Source organism: Saccostrea echinata, unplaced genomic scaffold (genome assembly GCF_033153115.1).
Source record: "Saccostrea echinata isolate AGI-Se365-2 ecotype Australia unplaced genomic scaffold, CSIRO_AGI_Sech_v1 ptg000009l, whole genome shotgun sequence".
Lineage (NCBI taxonomy): Eukaryota > Metazoa > Mollusca > Bivalvia > Ostreida > Ostreidae > Saccostrea > Saccostrea echinata.
The window spans coordinates 53245939-53269412 of NW_026889758.1; the positions used below are offsets into that span (position 1 = coordinate 53245939).

Genomic DNA, 23474 nt, shown 5'->3' on the forward strand with positions numbered 1-23474 from the left:
CCTTGTCAACTCCTTGTTACAAGGTTTGAGGTTTGTTTATTTTATATTTTAATTTACACTTTTTAAAAATTATTATTATTATGCAAAAATCTGTGTGCAGATGAATATTTACATTTTAATGTTATAAGTCGTTTTGTGGTTCATCAGTTCATATTTGCGGTGACTGTCCCACGTGTGTCTACCTGTTTACATTCACCTACTGACCTAGAGTCTTTAAAATATACCTTCTGTAATCATGACTGTTGTAATCTTGTTTTTATGTTAGTTTACCATATGTAACTTGACTGTTGTGTAGATTTATAGCGATCACTGCAAGCTTTTAATATTTAGGTGAAGAGAAATTTCAGACTATCAATCACAGGCACTTTCATATACGGTGCACCCCTACTTATTTTTACAACAAGGTATCTAACTCAATTTCAGGCACCCCCGCTTCAAGCTCGTATTTTGTTCATGTATCATTATCATTCATTAACCTACTTTAAAATGACATCGTTCGCTTCAAGAGACTTTTTTCTTGTCAAATAAATCGTTTCAGACGTCTCTGGTCGAGTCTCTTTATTGTAAAGCACTCATTTATTCCACGAAAATTACCTCGATACATTTTAAGACTTTAGATGGGATACAACTTCCAGTTGGGGGTAGAATAAAACCAGAGACTTCCGAGTATTCCATTCCGAGGTCTCTGGTTTTATCCTTCATTTATAACCCCAACCGCAAATTTGTATCGAAAATTACCTTGATACATTTTAAGACTTTAGATGGGATACAAATTTCATTTTTTTCACAGGTCACGAGGTTTCAACTTAGAAAAATAAAAATTCTCACCGTTAAGATATGTTGGAAATTTTAGCTTGATGTGTTGATAATTTGCCAAATTATTATGTAATAAAGGGGACTTTATATGATCACCCGGCGCTGTCGCTTTAGTTCAGTCTTCACAACAATTCTTTTTCAGCACGTGCCCTTCGGGCATGTAGACCTATCATTTTTACCCAGCCCATTCAAATTTGTACATGTCCTACTCAAAATTCTTACATTTACCAGTATTGTGCAACCAAAAAAAAACCATTAGGTACAAAGGTTTTATATTAATTTTTTCAGCATCGTTAACCAACCATGGCCTGTGATTGCCATTTTCTAAAGCGTTTTTGTTCATAAATAACTTCTGAGTTGCATGCTGGTCATTTGTTGGCCGGTTTAGCTGAACTGAATTTCAGAAATGGGATCATGACTGTAGTGCCACAGTATGTGGCATTGATGAACATCTCGTAATTTAGCAAGCAACTTCGAGAAAACAAATAGGTTAAACTAAACACTTCAATGATTAGATTGACAATCATTTGACAGGTCGTATCGAGAATGTAGACAGGCAATCCATCGACATTACATATAGCAACGTTTAAGCGAATAATGGGGGAAGGACAGAATAAATGGCAAGTAAAGATCGTACAATGAAAGAAGATTCACATATGCCCTCTTCGGACATGTAATTTGGCAATTTTTACATGCCCGGCTGCAAATTTAACAGGTCCCTGGCATTGGACTCCCGGGTTATTTGGAAGACTGTTAGTTTAGTTTCATGAGGTCCGACAACATTGATTCTCAATGTCTGCTCCCTCTACCCCATACACTTATCTTGATAAAATTATATAAATAATATTATTAATTATATAAATTGATATAAATTATATAAACCGGTCTTGTTTATATAATTTTACAATGTCATAAACAGCTGCTTAAGTGCATATAATATTGTAAATGGATTTATATATAGGATTAGGGAAAGATCCTCACTTGATTATTGCAGCATATTTAGCTCGTAGGAGTTTATTATCTACCACACATGATCAGACTGTCACTTTTGGACGTGAATGACTTTTGACACCCTAACTTCAGTTCAAATCAACGTTAACTTTATGTGACGTCTCTCTGAATCTTTTTTGGCATGTAACTTGGGTAAAAACAATTAAGTACTCTTGATGCATTTGATTTCTCTTAGCCCGTTTAAACATTTCCAAGGTCTATACCAGTTTTTGCAGGGGCGAAACTATGTAGAAGTTGAAAAAGAAACCTATCCCCTTTTTGACGTATTTGGTTTTCGAGGGGTGAAAATTTTCAATATTACACTCAACTACATGCAATATTTATTATATTATACTGAATGTTTTATACAAATACAAATAATAGTGAACCTTGAGCGCATAAATCTGTGCAGTCACTATTTTTTGGAATATCACCCGTCGTCAAGCATTGTTGACTGTTGTGACACTGGGCGTGGCTTCATTATTCAGCGGATAATAGTGCTTTTTAACAAATGTTTCTTGACGAATCAGATTAATTCATCTAATATACCTGAAAGTACAATATTAATTAATTGTCATTTTCCTATATTACCATTTTTACTGGTAATGGTTTTGAAATGATAGGAACATGCACTGTTCAAAAAGTCTTAAAATGTTGTTTTGGCTCAATTTCTTTGTTAGATTACTGTGTTGAACTAAGGCAGGTCAATTAAAGTAACATGATCCTATAGATTCCATGTACATTTAGTACTGTAAAGTAGACAAATTTATTGTTCTCACAAGTAGTTCTCAAACATTGATTTAAGTAGGTCTCCTGAAGGATGTAATAATGCAATTGGTCTGCTTAAGGTACAGTGTATAATATAGACATGCATATTTTATTTTGAATTTGTATTATGTCAATCATTAGAAATATATGGATCTTAATTAAAAAACATTGTTTTCATTAGAATTTAAGATATGTATAATCAGTCAGGGGCATGATGGAATCAAGTTATTTTTTAAAATAACTTTTTTAGGTTACTTCACTTATTTATTACTAAGCAAAAAAATAACTCATTTGAGTTATTTGTTAAAATGAGAATGCCTATCAATTTTGCCAAAAAACATCAATATTTTGAGTTTGCTGCTGATTTAAGATGATGTAAGGCTGAGAAAGTTGTAAATATATGTACTTCTTTTAATATACTCAACAGACTTCATATCTCCTGAGCAGATATGATGATATTTATCAAAATATCGTGGTATTTTTCAGGGAAAAATAATTCTATTTCATGAACATTTCAGAGGTCAATTACACAACTTCCGCCAATTTAGTCAACAGTGAGACTAATTTTCCTAAAATCCTTGGATATTACTGTATAATCTCTATGTCTTACATTTTTTGTGCAAAGCTGTAGATTTTTGTGCAAGACTTCTAAAGTGAGGTTGGTTAAGGTTGAAATAACTGAAATAAGTTATGATTTGTTGAATTTCAACTTGTTAAATCTTAAAGATAGATTACTTTTACTGTCATGAACCTTTTTCATATACTTAATAACCCAAGTACAGCATAAATAAAGCTTCTCAGATACCAGTAGGTTTAAAATAATGAATAGTAAAGTATCAATAACTGGAATAAGTTACTGAAGAAAAGCATAATCAGGGAAAGATAACCCAAAATAGTGACATTTAATAACTTAAACAAATTATTTTAAAAATAACTTGTTTCCATGATGCCCTTGACTACTATCCCTCTTCGAACTGTATAAGACACAGTATACAGGGTTATTTTAGCCTTGTGTCACTTTCGCCCTTTTACACTTTCAAACAATTTGCCCAGTTTTAAATTCATTCAGGCACAGTTGTGTTCGAGAGTTTATGCTGTCTTTCTTGATAATAGGCATATATTCTTCATGCTTTTCCATAGTTAAGTCCTTTTTTACAGGGTCTCTGCTAGAATCATGTGGACCCCAGTGTAACAAATCTATGGAAAGAGAGAAAATCTCAGCTCAAGGGTCAACATGTCTTTATTCCAAGAAAGGTAAATTGATAATTTTTTTTCTGCTAAAATACTCTTTTATAAATTATAATATCAATGCAAAAGAATGAACAAACAATGTACCTAACAACATTTTGAAAATGAAAGTGCAATAACAGTTAATAATTATGATCAATCGAATGAATGTTAATAATCCAATCAAAGTCCTTGTTGTATATCATTTTTGCTAGGGCTGTGTATTGAGCAAAAAAAAAAAAAAGAAGACATTTTTTAATGCGATATGCAATATATTGAATTCTTTAACAATTCTGTCAAAAAAGTCTTATAAATCATTATGTATGAATTTTATAAAAATAATAATTGTTTTTTACTCATTTTTAATTTTTTGTCTCACCGTCTTTAAAAATTACACTTCAAATTCAAACTTTTCTTGACTGTAAAATCAACATGTTAAGTAAAGTTGTCTATGTATTTTTATGATTTTGTAATAATCATTTAAGATGTGCTACCTCCTTAATGATTATGTCATTTTTGATCAGTTTTAATTCAAAACAGTTACCGGTAAATATAATCTTTGGTGATTGAAATTCCCAAGTTTTTCACAGAATTACATAAAAAAACTGCCTGCCCAAAATGTATTGGAATTAAGTCACTGTTATTTTTAGCTCACCTGAGCCAAAGGCTCAAGTGAGCTTTTCTGATCAAAATTTGTCTGTTGTCTGTCGTCGTTGTCGTCTTTGTCGTTGTTGTTGTTGTTGTAAACTTTTCACATTTTCATCTTCTTCTCAAGAACCACTGGGCCAACTTCAACCAAATTTGCCAAAAAGCATCCTTGGGTAAAGGGGATTCACACCCTCTTTCAAGGGGAGATAATTAAGAATTAGTGAAAATTTAGTGGTATCTTTTAAAAATCTTCTTCTCAAGAACCACTGGGCTGTAAAAGTTGAAACTTAGGTGAGACCTTCATTACATAGTGTAGATTCAAGTTTGTTCAAATCATGACCCCCTTGGGTAGGGTGGAGCCACAATGGGGGATCAAAGTTTAACATAGGAATATATAGGAATAAATCTTTAAAAATCTTCTCCTCAAGAACAACAAAGCCATGATTAGTCATATTGATATGGAATCATCCTCAGGTAGTGTAGATTCAAGTTTGTTCAAATCTTGACCCCCAGGGGTAGGATGGGGCCACAAGGGGGGATCAAAGTTTTACATAGGAATATATAGAAAAAATCTTTAAAAATCTTTTTCTCAAGAACAACAAAGCCACAATTAGGCATATTGATATGGAATTATCCTCAGGTAGTGCAGATTCAAGTTTGTTCAAATCATGACCCCCAGGGGTAGGGTGGGGCCACAATGGGGGATCAAAGTTTTACATAGAAATATGTAGGACAAATCTTGAAATTGTTTTTCTTAAAAACAACAAAGCCACAATTAGTCATAATTTATATGGAAGCATCCTCAGGTAGTGTAGATTCAAGTTTGTACAAAATCAGACCCCCGGGCGGGGGGGGGGGGGGCACAATGGGGGATCAAAATTTTACATAGGAATTTATAGAAAAAAAAAATCTTTAAAAACCTTTCTCTCAAGAACAACAAAGCCACAATTAGTCATATTAATATGGAATCATTCTCAGGTAGTGTAGATTAAATTTTGTACAAATCATGACCCCCAGGGGTAGGGTGGGGCCACAATGGGGGATCAAAATTTTACATAGAAATATGTAGAAAAAATCTTGAAAAATCTTCTCCTCAAGAACAACAAAGTCACAATTAGTCATATTGATGTGGATTCATCCTCAGGTAGTGAAGATTCAAGTTTGTATCAAATCATGACCCCTCAGGGTAGGGTGGGGCCACAAGGGGCGATCAAAGTTTTACATAGGAATATACAGAAAAAAAAATTGAAAAATCTTCTTCTCAAGAACAGCAAAGCCTTGTTAAGTCATATTGATATGGAAGCATTCTCAGATAGTGTAGATTTAACTTTGTTCAAATCATGACCCCCAGGGTAAGGGTGGTGCCACAATTAAGGATCAAAGTTTTACATAGGAATACATAGGAAAAAACTTCAAAAATCTTCTTCTCAAGAACAGCAAAGTCATGTTTTGTCATACTGATATGGAAGCTTCCTCAGGTAGTGTAGATTCAAGTTTTTTCAAATCATGACCCCTGGGGGTAGGGTGGGGAAACAATGGGGGATCATAGTTTTACATAAGAATATATAGGGAAAAAAACTTGAAAAATCTTCTTCTCAGGAACAGCAAAGCCATGTTTTGTCATATTGATATGGAAGCTTCTTAGGTAGTGTAGAATCAAGTTTGTTCAAATCATGACCCCTGGGGGTAAGGTGGGGCCACAATGGGGGATCATAGTTTTCCATAGGAATATAGAGGGAAAAAAACTTGAAAAATCTTCTTCTCAGGAATAGCAAAGCCATGTTTTGTCATATTGATATGGAAGCATCTTCAGGTAGTGTAGATTCAAGTTTGTTCAAATCATAAACCCCAGGGGTAGGGTGGGGCCACAATGTGGGATCAAATTTTTACATAGGAATATATAGGAAAAAATCTTTTCATCAACAGAAAAGCCATGTTTAGTCATATTGATATGGAAGCATCCTCAGGTAGTGTAGATTCAAGTTTGTTCAAATGATGGGGGGAGGGGGGGGGGGGGTTAGGGAGGGTCCACAATGGGGGATCAAATTTTTAACAAGGAAATATATAGGGAAAAAATCTTTAAAAATCTTCTGCTCAAGAACAGTAAAGCCATTTGTTATATTGATATGGAAGCATCCTCAGGTAGTTCAAAATCCAAGCCCCCTCCCCTTTAAACTTTTCAATACTGAAGTGATTTGTGCTTTTTCCTAGCCAATGTGCTCAGGTGAGCGTTGTGGCCCATGGGCCTCTTGTTTTTGATACGATATATTCATTAATCTAGATATGTATCGATATACAGGTAAACTTCGGTATCTCGAACACCGTTATGTCGAATACCACGGATATAGTGAAGTGAATCAACGGTCCCGGTCGTTTTTATTATATTTATGATTTTAAAAAACCCCGGTATCTCGAACACGGAAATCTCGAATACCTCACTTATCTCGAAGTAGATTTACGGTCCCAAGTGCTATAAACACATGTGTTATCTCGAAGTCAAACAAAGTCTCGCTCCGCTGAATTCACACCTTAGTACACAATAATCCCATTATGCTAATTTTACGGTCTGTTGAACGTTTCCGTTAGGTCTAGCACAGGCTTCATGGGACCATTGCTGATAATCACACCTTATTAGTCCCAAGCTGTTGTTTTTGGTAGTTAAATTTAATTACGCAGGCCAGGTGATTTGGAGGTGTTAATAAAATGCACTCTCAGAGATACTATGACACGATAATGAAACAGCAGCTTGGGGACGATTACTGTACTAGAAATTTAAATTATCGAAAATACACGCTTATACACATCATTACATATCAAAGTAAACACTGAACACATCAAAGTGATATTGAACTCAAGAAAGTAAACAATTAAAGACATTATTTTGAGTATAAAAGTCAGTACCAAAAATCAAATCTTCAGTAAAATATCATGTCCGATAAGGCAGTCTAACATAGGACCCCGGTAGCCAACCAGGGGGGATAGTTAGATTATCTGACCGTGGTGTAAAAAGAAAACTTAAAGTTCATACAATCGAAACAAAGTTTGCTTTTGTTTATTCATATTGGCAATTTCAATAAATTATTGTAGAACGATAATTCCTGTTGTTACATTTAGGCATGTGGGTATATGTACATATCCTGTTAAAGTCTTTGTGTATCACATTATATCATGATATACTTCAGACAAATTAGTACACCTGTAGGTTTGAATACAATTCATACATTGATTTCATTTGCCACAATGGTCTCTTTAATATTGCAATAATGCATTTGGTCTTCCTAATGCATGTATAATGCAGGTACTGTATATACTCTATGTCCAGCTTATAGGTGAGTCATAAAAAGATTAGTATTTTGAAACCAGGTTAAAACATCAGAGCATTGATTTGAAATTGTCAATTGATTCTGGCAAAAAGTTGTACCGATTTATAAGCGGGTCAATAGCAAATCCCTCCCAAATAACCTCAAAAAATACAACTGACTTATAGGTGGACCACCTTATAGGCAAGTATATATACGGTATAGCTTTTGCTGAATTTTGCTAACAGCAAAACACTATGAATAATGAATTTTGGAAAAAAAAGATTATTAAGTTTAATGATGCATGTATGTAGTATAGAAATATTGTTCATATGCCTGTACATGGTACAAATATGCATTTTACAGAGTGTACATATGCCAGAATCATATGGACCGCAGACTGGCCCTGGTGATTCCGTTAAGAAAAAAGAGGAAAAATCAGTGCTTGTGCTCATTGGTCATTGGACAAAGGTAAATAGATTTATTTCATGAAACTAAACATGTAAATTACTAGGATATTAAAATATCACAATTAAAATACATGTACTGATTTATATATATATGGATATCAGTTGGTCTCCTTGATGGAGTTAAATGCATTTGTTATCCCTTTTAAGTGGATCATTTAAATATTATGCAGTTTATTTAGAAGCTCTTTATTATCTGCACTGTTCACTTTTACAGGGTGTATGCCAGAATTTTTTCAAGAACAGTCTGAATCTGACATGGAAAAAATGAAGAAAAACAGCCTTCCTGTTTATAAATCTACATTCTGACAAAGGGTAATTTTGTTTAGTTCAATTAGAAGTGCACATTTAATTTCAGTTGCTTTCCTTAATGATATATTATAGCATTTTTATTCCCTTATGAACAATATGTTTACTTTTAAAGCATGTATCACAAATCTTCTGCAAACAAAGTTTTGGGTGTTTGTTGTTTAACGTCCCTCTTGAGAATTTTTCACTCACATGGAGACGCCACCACTTGTCATTGGAGAGCTGCAAATTTTTGTCCTATACTCAGCACTTACGGCCATTGAGCATTGAGGGATCTTTATCGAGCCAGCACCTACTGTGACATGGGACCTCTGTTAATACCTCTGTCTCATCTGAAGAACGGGTCTCCACGTCCCACAGTGGGATTCAAACTCGCGATGTAAGGATCAGCTTCTTTCTCCGCGACTCTAGAGTAGACGCTCTAACCATTGCATCTGCTCTACTTTGGTAACTTTGGGAGTATATAAGCATAGGAATCATCATGTCCATCTGTCTGTTCATGTGTTTGGCCACTTTTATAATTAGTTTTTTTGTTCCAATTCTGGCTGAGATAAATTGATTTAAGTTATCTAAATACAAACAAATTAAGGGAAATTACTATGGTATTGGAATGAACATTTTGGAATACTGTCTAATTGTTCCATTGTAGTTGGTTTCTTTAATGTTGAAATAATGCATCTGGTCTTCCTAATGCATGGCATACACTGTAAGCATGTGTAATGTTAAAGTTGGCTGAATGTAAACCAGTTCTTGCATTATGACAAAGGTAAATAGATTTAGTTCATGGAACTAAACATGTAAATTATTAGGGTATTAAAATCTCAAGTTTTAAATACTGATTTACATGTGGAGAGTAGTTGGTCTCCTTAATGCAGTAATAATACATTTGGTCTCCCTTAGGCCAACATTTTTTTATTTTCTGTTTTACGGGAATTTTTTTTTAAAAATTTGAGTCGGGGGGTCGAAATAAAAATAAAAGCTAGAAATTTAAGCAGTCAGCCAGAAAAATAAAAATAAAATGAAAAAATGCAATGAAACTTTTTATTTTTAATTTAGGATGGAATTTTTTTTCTATGACCTTAATTTGTTAGGAAAAAAGTTTTATTTGAAAAACTTATGTATACGAAACACAAAATTGGTACTGTTAATGTATCAATGAACTATTTTTAATTTAATTGTCTCTTTGATATTTGGGGCAGGGGGTTCATTTCTAGTATTAACAGCTTGCAGTTTCTAACATTAATGCAAATCAAACATTCAAATCTATAGTCTTCCCTCAGTTGTCAAATATCATAGTGTCACCACAATAAAACTTATAGGACTTCTTTCACATCCCTCATTAAATTTTCAGAATCTTTTATTTTTTGGTATTCAGCAAATAACAAGATCTGAGGATTTTGGACTAGCTCTGGCAAACTTATGGCAAAAATACAGTGAGACATTAAATGGATCAGCTAAAATAAATTAATTCACAGAAGTGCACGTGAGACATGATAAAAAGAAAAGTTGTATAATATTTTTTTCAATGCAATTCAAATTAATGTGGTGGTAGTGGAAAAAAGTATCCCAATCTCTCTGCTGAAAACATATTAATTCAAACTTCCTCAATCTGTAGTATATTTGATCTCTTTTTATCCTTATGTTTTTCTTTCTGAGCATTCTAACTTTCAACATAATTGTAGAAAATATGTACATCTTTCCCATAGTATACACATGTAAAATACACATGACAATATTCTGTTTACTGCAGAATTCAAAAATTTAATTGTTGAAACTGGTTCTAATCCACAACTTTTGAATGAAAAAAAAAAGAGAAATCAGGTCTTGAATTTAAATAATATTTTTAAGGACGTATCATTTACAACAATACTTTTCCAAAGTGGTAAAAAAACTTGTCTTACTAAACAAGAGATACATATACCTGTATACCGTCACTATATCAGCTGTTATTAATAGCTAATGTATATTAATTTGTTACATAGCATGCAAAATTCCATAAAATGACAAAAAAGGATATAATGTCTTGTATCAATCAAGCATATATTTTCGTAGGTAATTTTGAATCTAATATTTGTCCATAAAACGAGTGAAAGTCACGCCACTTTCTACCAGTTCTACAGTGTTCTGTTCTGTCGTTAATTGTAAAAGAAAACATTATTGTCTTAAAATTAAGTTTAAAAAATCTTCAAGACGTAATTCAATGTATTGAAGCAACTGTCAAAGATAATACGTACTCAAAACCTTTCAGAACAAGCGGTTCACAGAACCTCAATTTCCACGTGGCCCTCTGCATGACATTTGATCAAGATTACTGTTTCGTCTATTTCATGCAATCTTTCATTAAAAGTTAATCTGAAATTTATACTTTTTCTAATATATGACACTGACATGTCACTTTTTAAAATGACTATTTAAAAATAGATGAAACCCTCCGGTTCTGACATTTTGGCGCTATGCTCTGCAGTGACTATTCACACTTAGAATACTGTGATTGGATGAATATATTTACCTCAGCCAATGACAAATCGCATTTTGAAAGGATTGTGAATGTTTATTTATATTTCTTTTATTTTTTCAGTGACTATAAATAAACTATCGGCGAGAGAAATAAAAATAAAACTTGAATTAGGGACTTTTATTTTTATTTCATTTTAGCCCAAATTAGGGTCGGCGCTCCTGTAAAACAGGATATAAAAAAATGTTGGCCTTATGCATACTGTATATTATATAAATTTAATGACTGACATGTACAAGGGTTGATCCAAAAGTTCATGGAATTTCTTCATATTTTATTTATTTATTAGTGAAAGTGGTTGAATACTGATTTACATGTGGATAGTAGTTGGTCTCCTTAATGCAGTAATAATACATTTGGTCTCCCTTATGCATACTGTATATTATATAAATTTAATCAGAGCTCCAGATAAAGTGCATATTTGCAGAAATATGCATTGAATTTTTCAAAATACGCATTAAAAATTAAAACAGGGCATACAATTACGCATTAGCAATCATAAATAAGCATGACACTACGAAAGTACTGCGTACGGTGGATTGAATGTTAACTAATTATGTGAACTGAAGTCAGCTCAGTGTTTGAATTTTATCAAAAGGAAATTTCTGAATAACTTAGGCCGATTTCCAGTTCGGGAGAAAGATCTGAATATTAAATACTCGTACTTTGTCTGATAATATCACAGATTTCCACTGTTCAACATCCAAATTTTCGTTCTTGACGCGTACAGGTCTATATTGTCAAAATTGCGCAAAAAAACGCATGGTGTCTTATTTATTCTTTATCACTGTTTATTAAACAGTTCTTGTATATTTACCATTTTCTGTAGCAATAATATCATCTTAAGTCCGCCGACAACCTTTATTAATTGTATGAAAATAATATTGCTTTTTTGCTTTTCACATGCTTCTGTACTATAAATAGCGCCACGCGACTTTTAATGCAAACGGGGAGTAACTCTAAAACCTTTACCTCGATCGATGCCAACAATTTATATAGTAAAACCTAATACATATTTTTGATAAAAAAGCAAACAAACAAACAACAAAATGGAAAACAACGGGGCGGGACATTTTGAGAGGGGCAGGTGGGGATGAAAATCTAAGGATTAATTTTATCTGGCTAAAGGAAGCTAAAGGAAGTATTTTTTTTTCCTCGGTAACTCTTGCTACGATCGATGTAGGCCTTATCTTAAATGAAGTTCTGTGTGCCCGTTGTAACTTTGCCTACCATATTTTCTTTCTAGTAAAAAAAAAAACGAAATGTTTCTCAGTTATAGCTAAAAGCTGACAAATTTTTTAAAATTTCATTAACCTTATTGATAAATGCAGAAACTGTCCTTTTTTTTTTTTTTTTTTTTTTACATTCCTCTTTCAAAAACACTTATGTCTATAACAAGCTAAAAATCACATTAGATGTCAAAAGAGCAATAGATTAACAAAATACTCTTTGATTATTATGCTGCAAAGCAAAATCTGCAATGATTTGAAAATCAGGGAGTAAATACGCTTTGAGGTAAAAAGTTATCTGGAGCTCTGTTTAATGACTTACACGTACGAGGGTTGATCCAAAAGTTCATGGAATTTCTTCTAGTGTTGTACCGATAATCAGAAAACATCGATTGTTGACAAAAAAATGCTACCGATTCCGATGATCGATTATAGTTTTTCATAATCGATCATCGGAAACATACTTCTAATACAATACATTCCGGAATTATCCATTTCTGGTTTAAAATTTATTTCTTCTTAATGAAAGAAAATGGCATCTGCATCTGATACTAGCCAACTAGCACGAAGCAGAGGTGATTAAGAACCGAAGATGCCTATATAGGGCCTAAAAAAAATTATTTTTGTTTCCTGTAATAACCCGACCGACCCATTCAATTTACCCCCGGGTGAATTTTTTTTCTGCCAAATCTGTGTTTGCTCTTTGGTTTGACCAATCAGCTGATTCTATTTATTCAAAAAATATTAATTGTATCTTTTATTTGAGATATAAAATATGCAACTTAGTCAACATTTACCTTAAATATAGAGTGATCAATTCCCCCCACAACTTTTTGAAGTTCGTTTTCTGCCGCTAGGCAGCCATGTTGGGTGTCCACTGTAAATATTTTTAGGTCTAGAAAGTGTAAAAGAAGCAAAACAACAAAGAAAATAATATATTATGTATTTTATATATTCATGTTAAAGAAATAAATGAAATTATTGTAATAGTCTGCTTTTTGTATACAAAACTATGAAGAAATCCGATTATATTCGGTGAAATCGCATCAGAAGCAGTAACCGATTCCAACCGATGATCGATTATGAAAATTAACTGATGTCTCATCACTAATTTCTTCATATTTTTTTTTTTATTTATTAGTGAAAGCGGTTGAATACTGATTTACATGTGGAGAGTAGTTGGTCTCCTTAATGCAGTAATAATACATTTGGTCTCCCTAATGCATACTGTATATTATATAAATTTAATGACTGACATGTACGAGGGTTGATCCAAATGCTCATGGAATTTCTTCATATTTTATTTTTTTATTAGTGAAAGTGATTGAATATAACACTGATTTACATATGGATAGTGGTTGGTCTCCTTAATGCAGTAATAATACATTTGGTCTCCCTTATGCATACTGTATATTATATAAATTTAATGACTGACATGTACGAGGATTGATCCGAAAGTTCATGGAATTTCTTCTTATTTTATTTTTTTATTGGTGAAAGTGGTTGAAAATTACAAATAAGAATATAGACACTTGTTAAATTTTTTTAATAAAAAAATATTTTAAATATTAATGATAGTAACTCTATGGCAGTTGCCATAGCAAAGGATGTTTTAAAATGCAGGGGAGACATATTTACTCATTCATTATCATTTTAATTCTTAATACGTGATATAAGAAAAAACCTGCGCCAAGTGGCAAATAAAATGAGAATTTTGTCATTATTACGATTGCTTGACCACTAATATACCTGTATGTGAGAGTTTTACTGATTTAACTTGATATTTAGATTATTAGTTGATGATTTCTTGTTCATCTCTTAATTGTTAGAGAATGTCACATTTCAGTCAAGTTTTAAGTTTTGTTAAAATCTTAGGAACTGCACTCTGACTTAAAGGGGTATACTACTGATACAGGCTGGAGAAAAATGCATTAAGCAACTGATTTTCCAGTGGCGTGAGAAATTTAAGAACAATAGAACTTCCATGGAGGTTGATTAAAGGTGTGGCTGCTTTTGGAGGGTCTGTTTTTCTCGTAGACAAATTAACCGTTGATGGATGTTGACCGCTGACGTACTGTGCTTGACTTTGCTACTGAAATTGGAACATCATATGGAAAGATGGAGAGTATTTTTGAAATATGAGTGTAATAAAAAGATAAGTCGATTGGTGGATACCCAGGCTTTTCTTGAGAGAAAAAAGGAGAAAAAGGCAGAATATTCTGTAGAATTACTTAGTTGAATTGAACATTAGGGTGAGAGGCTCCTATAACATGACATGACATACTTAACTTGACGTTACGTCGAAGTCTCCCCCGGATTTTACAACTATCAGTGTTCAGAAAGCTCATTTGACCTTATTGGTAATTGGAACGTGGTGAAATTTTCCAGTATTGTTGCATAATGACTCTATATTATAAATATGCCTATTGTTTGCTTTCATCAAATCACAATAAAATTTTAGAAATAATTAAATTCCATGAACTTTTGGATCAACTTTCGTATTAGAAAAAAGATGGATCTAAGATTGAACAGGTTGAATTCACCTGAGTCATTTAAATTACTTATTGCTATCTGTTCTTGTTCAGTCATCATGTGTCAAGTATTGTCTGTAAACTATTGAACATTTTCAGCTTCTTTTCTTGAACCAGTTTCAACTAATTTCTCGGTTGAAGTACTGTATAGGGGATTAATTTCAGGGGTTGTAATTTTCATGTTTTTCTCTCCTCTGACACGATCGCGGTTTGTTGAATTCGCGGAATCGGTATATAACTAAGGTTACATGTACCTCCCTTCAATGTCTATATCCGTTTAATCCATAGCATAGCTAGAAGGCATTAATCAGCGTTATTACGGTATTCACTTCACGAACAACAGGGTAGATTTATATATACATCAGCAAGTTCGATAGTTATTTGAATGATTTTTTAAACCAAAATGTCGATAAAAACATGATAATGCAGGTAACAAATACACGTCGTAAAATAGTTACGTACAGGTATTCAAAACCCATGACCCTAGTGTTTTGATTGGTGAAACATGTAGCGTTGGCTATTAAAACAGTTTTTTTTTTTTTTACAAATACAGGTTATTATCTGCTGGGTGATCTAAATTAATGTCAAGCGTGATAATTAAAATAATTGAATGACAAGTAAGATTCGTAATTACTGAAATGACCATGTACTGCACGTATATTTACCTATCGTAGTCTATTCTCAAATTTCCAAATATAACATGTAGGTTATTGAAAACGTATTCACTGTTTCTTGAATTCACGGATTTATTCACACTGTGAATATAGCGAATATTAACACCGCGAGTTATTTTCCCCCTATACAGTATACAGACTTAATATAGAAATGATTTTATCGACTTTCTCAATCTATCATGAATTTAAAAATGTAAATATAAGCATTTAATTGTAAATATTAAACATTTAGAATCTCATAACTAGAGTTGGAAATTACTGACAGCCCGAGGCAGTCTGTTTTTCAGGTAGGCAGGGACAAACTTTAGATTAACCTCGGTGGTTGGGGTCATTTAAACAGGTAGTTCCTGTTTTCCTTTTTTTTTTTCAGGGTATAGTAAGTCTATAGAAATTAAGTAAAATATAGTATATCAAAGGAACACTTCTAGTTAAAAATATGAGATGACCTATAGGACCAATATTGGTTTCAGTCTTTAGAAAAAGCTTACTGATATATGTTCCGGTCACTGACTTTAGGTCACATGTATGTAGTTTCTTGTTTCTCATGTATTGCTTTAGTTCTACATTAATGGTAATCTAACAACCAAGCTTTATGATAAACGTGATGACTTTAACTTTTCAATCGTCAACTTCCCTTACTTATTCAGCAATATACCTTCATCACCTGCATACGGGGTTTATATCTCTCAGTTGATTCGATACACAAGAGCATCCTCTATGTATGAACAATTTTTAGAAGGAGGTAAGTTATTGACAAACAAATTGCTGAAACAAGAATATCAGCAGTCTTGTTTAAAGTCATCATTTTGTAAGTTCTATGGTCGATACAATGACCTTGTCAGCAAATACAATTTATCATTAAGTAAAATGCTGACTGACGTTTTTCATACTTATTGTTAGGCCATTATTTACACAGTCACTGAATTGTGTATGGATTTTTCTTTTGTTTCCCAGTCGTGACAAGGAGCACACAGCGGGTGTGACTGGTCTGCAGGGGATGCTCACTCCTCTATGGCACCTGATCCCACCTCTGATGTTTTGGAGGTCCGTATTTGCTCTGCTCCTATTTTGTATTTTTTGATGGGCTTTTGAGCTTGAATACTGATTGTTATCTCGATATATTTCATTCTACTCAACTGTGTGTTCATGTGATCCTACCTCAGTATTTACAGAATGATACATCCTTTGTTTGAGGGTCATTCTTGATGTCTGACTGAGTAATGGCAATGGGACATAAAACCTTAACTGACCTTACCACATTCTTTTCTAATCTGAAAACCCTCATGCATTTTTAGCATAACATATCGCCAATGCACACATTTTTCCCGAGGAATGAACTGCATCTACTCTGCATAGAACAGTATCTCTCCCACTGGCACAACAGTACTATTACACGTCATTATGTTCTTGAAAGGCAAACACAGCAATTATTGCTCGGCAAGATTTTTTTTCATGACACCTGCAGTATCGAGTAACACAAAGTAAATGATTCATGTCCTAGAACAAAGTGTGCTTACAATGAGGTTTAGTTCCGGTTGATTGCGTTTAGTTAAAGAGAATTTATGATCTGCATTTCCATAAATGTCTTTTATATCAACACCAAACATGCATTTAAGGAAGAAAATATATTAAGTAAAATGCAAAAGCCTGTATTAAAAAATCAAAGGACAAGTGCACTTAAACAATGCTTTATGGGCCCTTTTTCAGTGCCATATTACTTTAGAATGTATTACCAAATTGTTCTCTTTTGGTAATAGTTAAACACAAGTGGACATTTCTAATTAAAATCACATTAAAACATCACCTAAATCAGCATGGATTTGAAACAAATGAAGTTTTTTAAATGCCTATAGATACCCCAAATCCGGAAAAGTCGTACCGAACCTATTTTGAGTTTCGTTTATTTAAATCATGGGGAGGAGACATTTAAATCAGACACTTGAACAATCTGATGGTGGATCATTGACAGGCGTGTTTGCCGAATGATACTTCTTGTGCTATTTTACCCGAGAAAAAAATCGAATGAAGTTGTATAGATACCTGTATCCATAGTGATCAAACTAAGAAATTTGCATGCTTGCATTTGAAATAATACAATAAGTATTAACATTAGTTCCTTTAAATTTTAAAATGAAAAAAAGTGTATTTAGGTGGCTTTCAATACCAGTACCATTGTCTTGCATGAATGTTAAAAATGTTTGACACTTTTATTTATGATGACATTTTAACGACACTAAACTCTCCTAACCATCCCGTGTTCCTAAAACCAAATACATACAAACTTCTCTATGCGGCTTGACTTCGATATAATGATACAAAACGTGGTTATGTTTTACAGTGAGCATCTTTGAGGAATGTTTAGCTGGGTAGAACTCACGTGACTACCAGTATTTTAAATAATTTATTCCACGGGTGGGTTCAACATAGGTCATACAGGTAAATAGCTCTTGCTTGTTATAGGAAAAACATTGAACTTTTCATACATTTTTAATATTTTAAGTACAAGCCTAATCATGTACAAATTTCCTTCTTTCACACAAGTTTTATAAATGTATAATGCATTTTTTGTCAATCGCACAAGTTTGTACAATGTTAGGCTGACAATAAACAAAAGCTTTGAAATGAATGACCGTCCTCGATTTACTATAGAAAATCACAAATGTCGGCTGACCCCTACCACATTGTATGGCTTTGCTCTTTGTATGTTCATGAATTTCAGCGATAAAATTTGTTGAATCTTCTGGTTTAGATATCAATTAATGATCTGAGATGGAAAATTATGCTTAATTTAATTCTTCATTTTTTCACATTTTACCGGGGCCCATAAGTGCACTCGTTCTTTAGTGTTTATACAGGTAAAAATTTTGAAGAAATAAAAATGTGCCAACAAATGGTTTTGAACCAGGACACTAAAAATGTTCATGGCGGTCTATCGTTCTGGGCTATGCTGACTATGAGGACATTTGTAATAAATATAAACCAGTATGATAGAAATAGGTTTTCATGTTTTTTGTAGTTTTTTTCTATGAATTTCGACCCTAGGCACCTCTAAAAGAACCTTGTTTTAAATAATTGCTTACTAGATCAAAATCTATCAAAATTTCATAATTTAATTTAGGGGCAGGCAAAGGGTGATTATATTGCATCTATCGGGTATAATTTTCTTATCAGAAAATTGTAGAGATATGCAAGGTTAATGACAACATTTATTTTTCCTTTTTGCCTAATACTTTTATGATTTTCACTAATAAATTGATTATTGAAAAAAGCCTTTAATATGACTGCTGATTTTATCTCCATCTGTTAATTTTCAACACCTTTTCTCATGATTATAGTAGATAGAGAACAGATTATGATTTCTAACATTTACTGTTACAGATCATTTTCTTGAGATAGGTGGAACCAACAGTCAAATACACACTTAAGAAAAGTAAAAATCTGGCTCAGGTAAAAAAAAAAAAAAAAAAAAAAAAAATCATTTACAGTTTTAACAATTAGTAATTTTACCTTAATTAACTGGAAAAATCTTATTTGACGAAATACAGGTCAAGAATGAAGAGTTTAAAGCCTAGTAGGGATTTTGGTCAATCATTACAGGTAATCTGCAGTCCCTCTCGAGAATTTTACACTCATATGGAGACGCCACCACTTGCCAGTGGAAAGCTGCAAATTCTGTCCTATACTCTGCACTCATGGCCATTGAGCAGTGAGGGGTCTTTTTCATGCCAGCACCTACTGTTACATGGGACCTTGGTTTATAAGGTCTCATCCGAAGGACTGGTCTCCATGTCCCACAGTGGGATTCAAACCTGCGACATAAGGATCAACTCCTTACTTCGCGACTCTAGAGCAGACGCTCTAACCATGGCGCCACGCTTGTGACTAGCTCAGTTTTAAAGAAATCATTCAAGATATTTTTTATCAAACTTAATATGCTGATACATATATAATTAGTAAGACCTATTCAACTATTTCAAAAACTTTTGACCTTTCCCGTGACCTCACTTTCCTTCAATTTGCATTTTGCATGGTTTTAAAACCATTTAAAATATTGATATCTAAGGCTATGCATCTATACATAATTTGGTGAGAATTTATCATCTATATCCATTTTTTTTAGATTTCAATTTCAATTTTAAAGAAACTTTTCAAGATATTCTCATCAAACTTCATACACTGACACAAAATTTCATGTTGCATTACTATACACTCAGCGGGCATACATGTCCTATGGACATATTTCTAGTGTATTGCTATTTCTGTTGTTTGTTTACTTCCGGTCAGTAAGTGCCCCCTAGGGGCAAGCCCCAGTCCTGTTTTCTTTTCCAGGGTTGCAACAGCGCCCCCTAGAAAAACAAGTTGCACCATCCAATCAAATCGTATTTTGTGCTGCTTTATGCCAATGAAATTAAGGCTGGACAGCATATGTATTATATTCTGACCAATGGGGTTGCCGTATTTTCAAACAATTAGGATAGACTTACCACTTCAGCATTCCTTTCATCACTGAAGTGATATACATGGTCAAAAATTGACTAACTTTCATTTTTGTGTCAACTGCAGAGCAGAACGACACTTAGAGATCACTTTACCTGGTGTCTGTCTGTCCATCTGTCACACCTTATATCTCCAAAATTTTGAGAGGCAGGGTTTTGATAATTAGCATTTATATATGTTTTTGAGCTCATGATACTATACTTTGAAACTGTATGAAATTCAGTTACCACACAAACTTATATTTAAATACTATGAAAATACATTGGGATCAGTATTCCACAATGAATCGTGTTGACTGACAAAGTGACAATTAAAGTAAAGACAGTCTGAAATTCCTTTCCTCCGAGGATTGTTGGAAGCACCTACATGTGTATTAATAAAATGATAAATAGTTATTCCTCATAATTTCAATTAAATTATTCATTTGAGGACTGGGGAACCATATTTTCTTTGATTGCCAGATTCTATCCCAGTCTTTTAAATACTTTTGGATCCTTTTTTTCCTTGCAGGCAAATGCTTGAACCTCCATGCTAATATTAAATTAATAGCTGACCACTCTTAGATTTATTTACCTCTTTAATGACGATACCTAGCAGGTGACATATACATTCCTTGAAACACTCTAGTTCCTATTTGATTTTCACTAATATAAAGATTATTGAAAAAAGACTAAGGTGCTCTATAGTGATCAGTCTATTCATTCATCTGTCTGTCAAATACACATATCCCTTGTTCAGAATACAGGTGACTCTAAATACTTCAAACTTTATATTTTTTAATTAGATACATGTAGCTGCTTTGGAACATCTGAAAGGTCTATTACATTATCACTAGTTTTACTAGTTTTCTTCATGTAAGTTGAATATATTTTAAACTTGTAAATTTTTATTTTTTCCAGGTAAGAAAGAAATTCTGGAGTTCTTCAATTGCCCTTGGAGTTCTTGGATTGCATCAAACTGCTAAAAGACCTTAACAAAAACAGCGTCTTGAAAATAAAAATGAAAATATTCAGTGAAAAAAAAAATGATGAAAGAGCCACTAAAAATCTTCTAGCCTTTGAGCTGAAATCTGGAAGTCAATCTGTGGACTTTACTAGTAAGTCATAATTACTAAGTCATCATTTGTGTATAATAAATACACTAAACTGTAAACACTTGTTAAAATGTGTATAATTTTTAGATATAATTTGTATCTCATAGACTTCAATAGTTTCATGTAATTTAAGTAATAATGAAAATTTCCTGTTGTCTAGCTAGATTAGAAACTATTATTGTCCAATTTTGGATATTGTGAAATAATTCATCTAGTATGCATACATGTGTGTACACTTACGTGTAAATTAATTGTTATAGGAAATTCAATCGATCATTAAGTTGAACGTTGACTAATGTTTTTCATCAAAATTGTTTACACTGAATTGTTTGTGGATTTTCCATTTGCCCAATCATGTCAAGGAGCACATGGCAGGAAATGCTTTCTCCTCCATTGCACCTGGTGTTTTTAGAGGTCTGTGTTTGCTCTGCTCTAATTATGTATTGTTTCAATGGACTTTAAAGCTTGATCACTGTTGGTAATCTTCATATTTCATATACTATTAGAGTACTTGAAGAAAACTGTAAAGATTTAACATACAGTATAATGCATGTATATTGCACTTTAAGTGCAGTGTATGTGGTTAAGAAATGTTAAATCGTCTCATAGTGCATTGAATTTGTTGAAAATTAGAAAATGTGTTGAAATTTTTTTGAAATAATGTTAGATTGCAGATTTTTTTAAATCATGCAAGTAAGAAATTGCTAAATATTTTTTTAGATTTACTGGACAGTCTAGATGAGTTCTTACTATATACCTAGCATTGTCATCCCAGTTAAAATTTAAGGAACAAGATTCATTACTAAGCTCTACCTGGACAAACTTGCATGGATTAAAGCACTTTAACAGATTTACTTCAGATGCTTGACCTGATCTACATTTTCCTCGTGTTTTTTTGTTTTGTTTGTTGTTTAACATCCCTCTCAAGAATTTTTCATCCATATGGAGATGCCACTACTTGCTGGTGGAGAGCTGCAAAATTTGACCTATACTTTGCACTCAGGGCCTTGAGCAGTAAGGGATCTTTTTTGTGCCCACATCAACTGCTAGGACCTCGGTTTATATGGTCTAATCTGAAGGATTGGTCCCCACATCCCCAGTGGATTTGAACCTGAGACTTAAGGATTAAATCCTTACTCGCGACTCTAGATTACAAACTCTATCCTTTGCGCCACATGGGGGACTCCACAAGATTAAGTGTTTTGAGCAGTCCTATTCTCATGTAATTATAAACTCTATGTTGAACAAACCTGCAAAGATGATGTATGTACATGTAAATGTTTCAGAGTACCAATCCTTGATTTGACTTAGATTTTCTGGATTAATGACCAGTTTTTTTAGAGAAGGTTCATTCAAAGTAACAATATACTCTTTGGTGATCAGTAAACATAGATGATGTATCCTGCTTCTGATGCTGGATTTAACATACATTTTCAGGGTTATTGAGCAGTTAAATCTAACCCAGACCAACTTGCATAGATTTTGGATCCAGGTGATATACATTACCAGAGTGTTTGTTGAGTGAGACTTTGCCTTACTAGTAGATAACATTTATAGAAGTGAGCTTTGTATTCTTTGATTAGGTATGTTTTTTCTTTGCTCAGGATATATATACCATCAGTGCCAACTACCATACATTTTATATAACAGATGTAGCTGTTGTTCAACTGAATATGATAAAACTGTGGATGAAAATAATTTGATTTTTGTACCTTTGAATGTATTGAATTAATTTGTAAAAGCTGTTATGATACAATGTTTGATATTTTATAAAAGTTTTTAGCATATGCAATCAATAAATGTATCAACATTTTTATTTTATTATACTTTTTACCCTGCAAACTTCTTAAAAACAGAATAGAAATGATCCATTTAACTGATACTAGGTTAGTGTCACATTGTACTGGTATATCATGTATACTGAACTGTAAATAAGAAACATCAAATAGGTAAAATCACAGCATGAATCATTGGATTATGTAAGAAGTGCACTATCTTGTGCTTTGGTATGGTATTAATAATAAATGTTAAACTATCATTTTTTTTCAAATTAACAAAGGATATGCTTGAGTGACTGTATTTTGACTAGCAGTAAAAATAAAATGATTTTTAAGCATTTGAATTATTTTGATTCATGGTCTCTGCAAGTTTAATGATAGCAAATATGTATATTGAACATGGCATCCACATATTGCTATACTGGATGGGGCATAACTTTTACTGAATCTTAATCACAACCTTGAAATTTTATGTAGTACATGTACTCTTGGTTTCAACTGGTCAAATGTATTCTTAAATCAGAAAGAATTTAAACAAATATAGGCATAGGTCAGAACTTCATCAATTAGTTGGAAAGCGAATGCACTCGGTGACTATAATGTTTAAAAGAAGCTGGGTATAAATAGCAGGAA

General features: G+C 33.0%; 1 protein-coding gene and 1 long non-coding RNA gene across 4 annotated transcripts in view; one reads left to right on the forward strand and one right to left on the reverse strand.

Moving 5' to 3' along the window:
• Window positions 1-23181, forward strand: LOC133183946 (uncharacterized). 3 transcript variants are annotated; one of them, XR_009720786.1, is made up of 5 exons: window positions 1-30; window positions 3733-3828; window positions 8115-8219; window positions 8433-8530; window positions 20870-23181. It is a non-coding gene; the product is annotated as an uncharacterized LOC133183946 (long non-coding RNA). The 3 variants fall into 3 exon arrangements; XR_009720787.1 differs by lacking the exon at window positions 20870-23181 and adding an exon at window positions 18852-18891; XR_009720788.1 differs by lacking the exon at window positions 20870-23181 and adding an exon at window positions 16428-16469.
• Window positions 1-23474, reverse strand: part of LOC133183102 (molecular chaperone MKKS-like) — a 202105-nt gene that overhangs the window by 21453 nt on the left and 157178 nt on the right. The gene's annotated exons all lie outside the window — the stretch shown is intronic.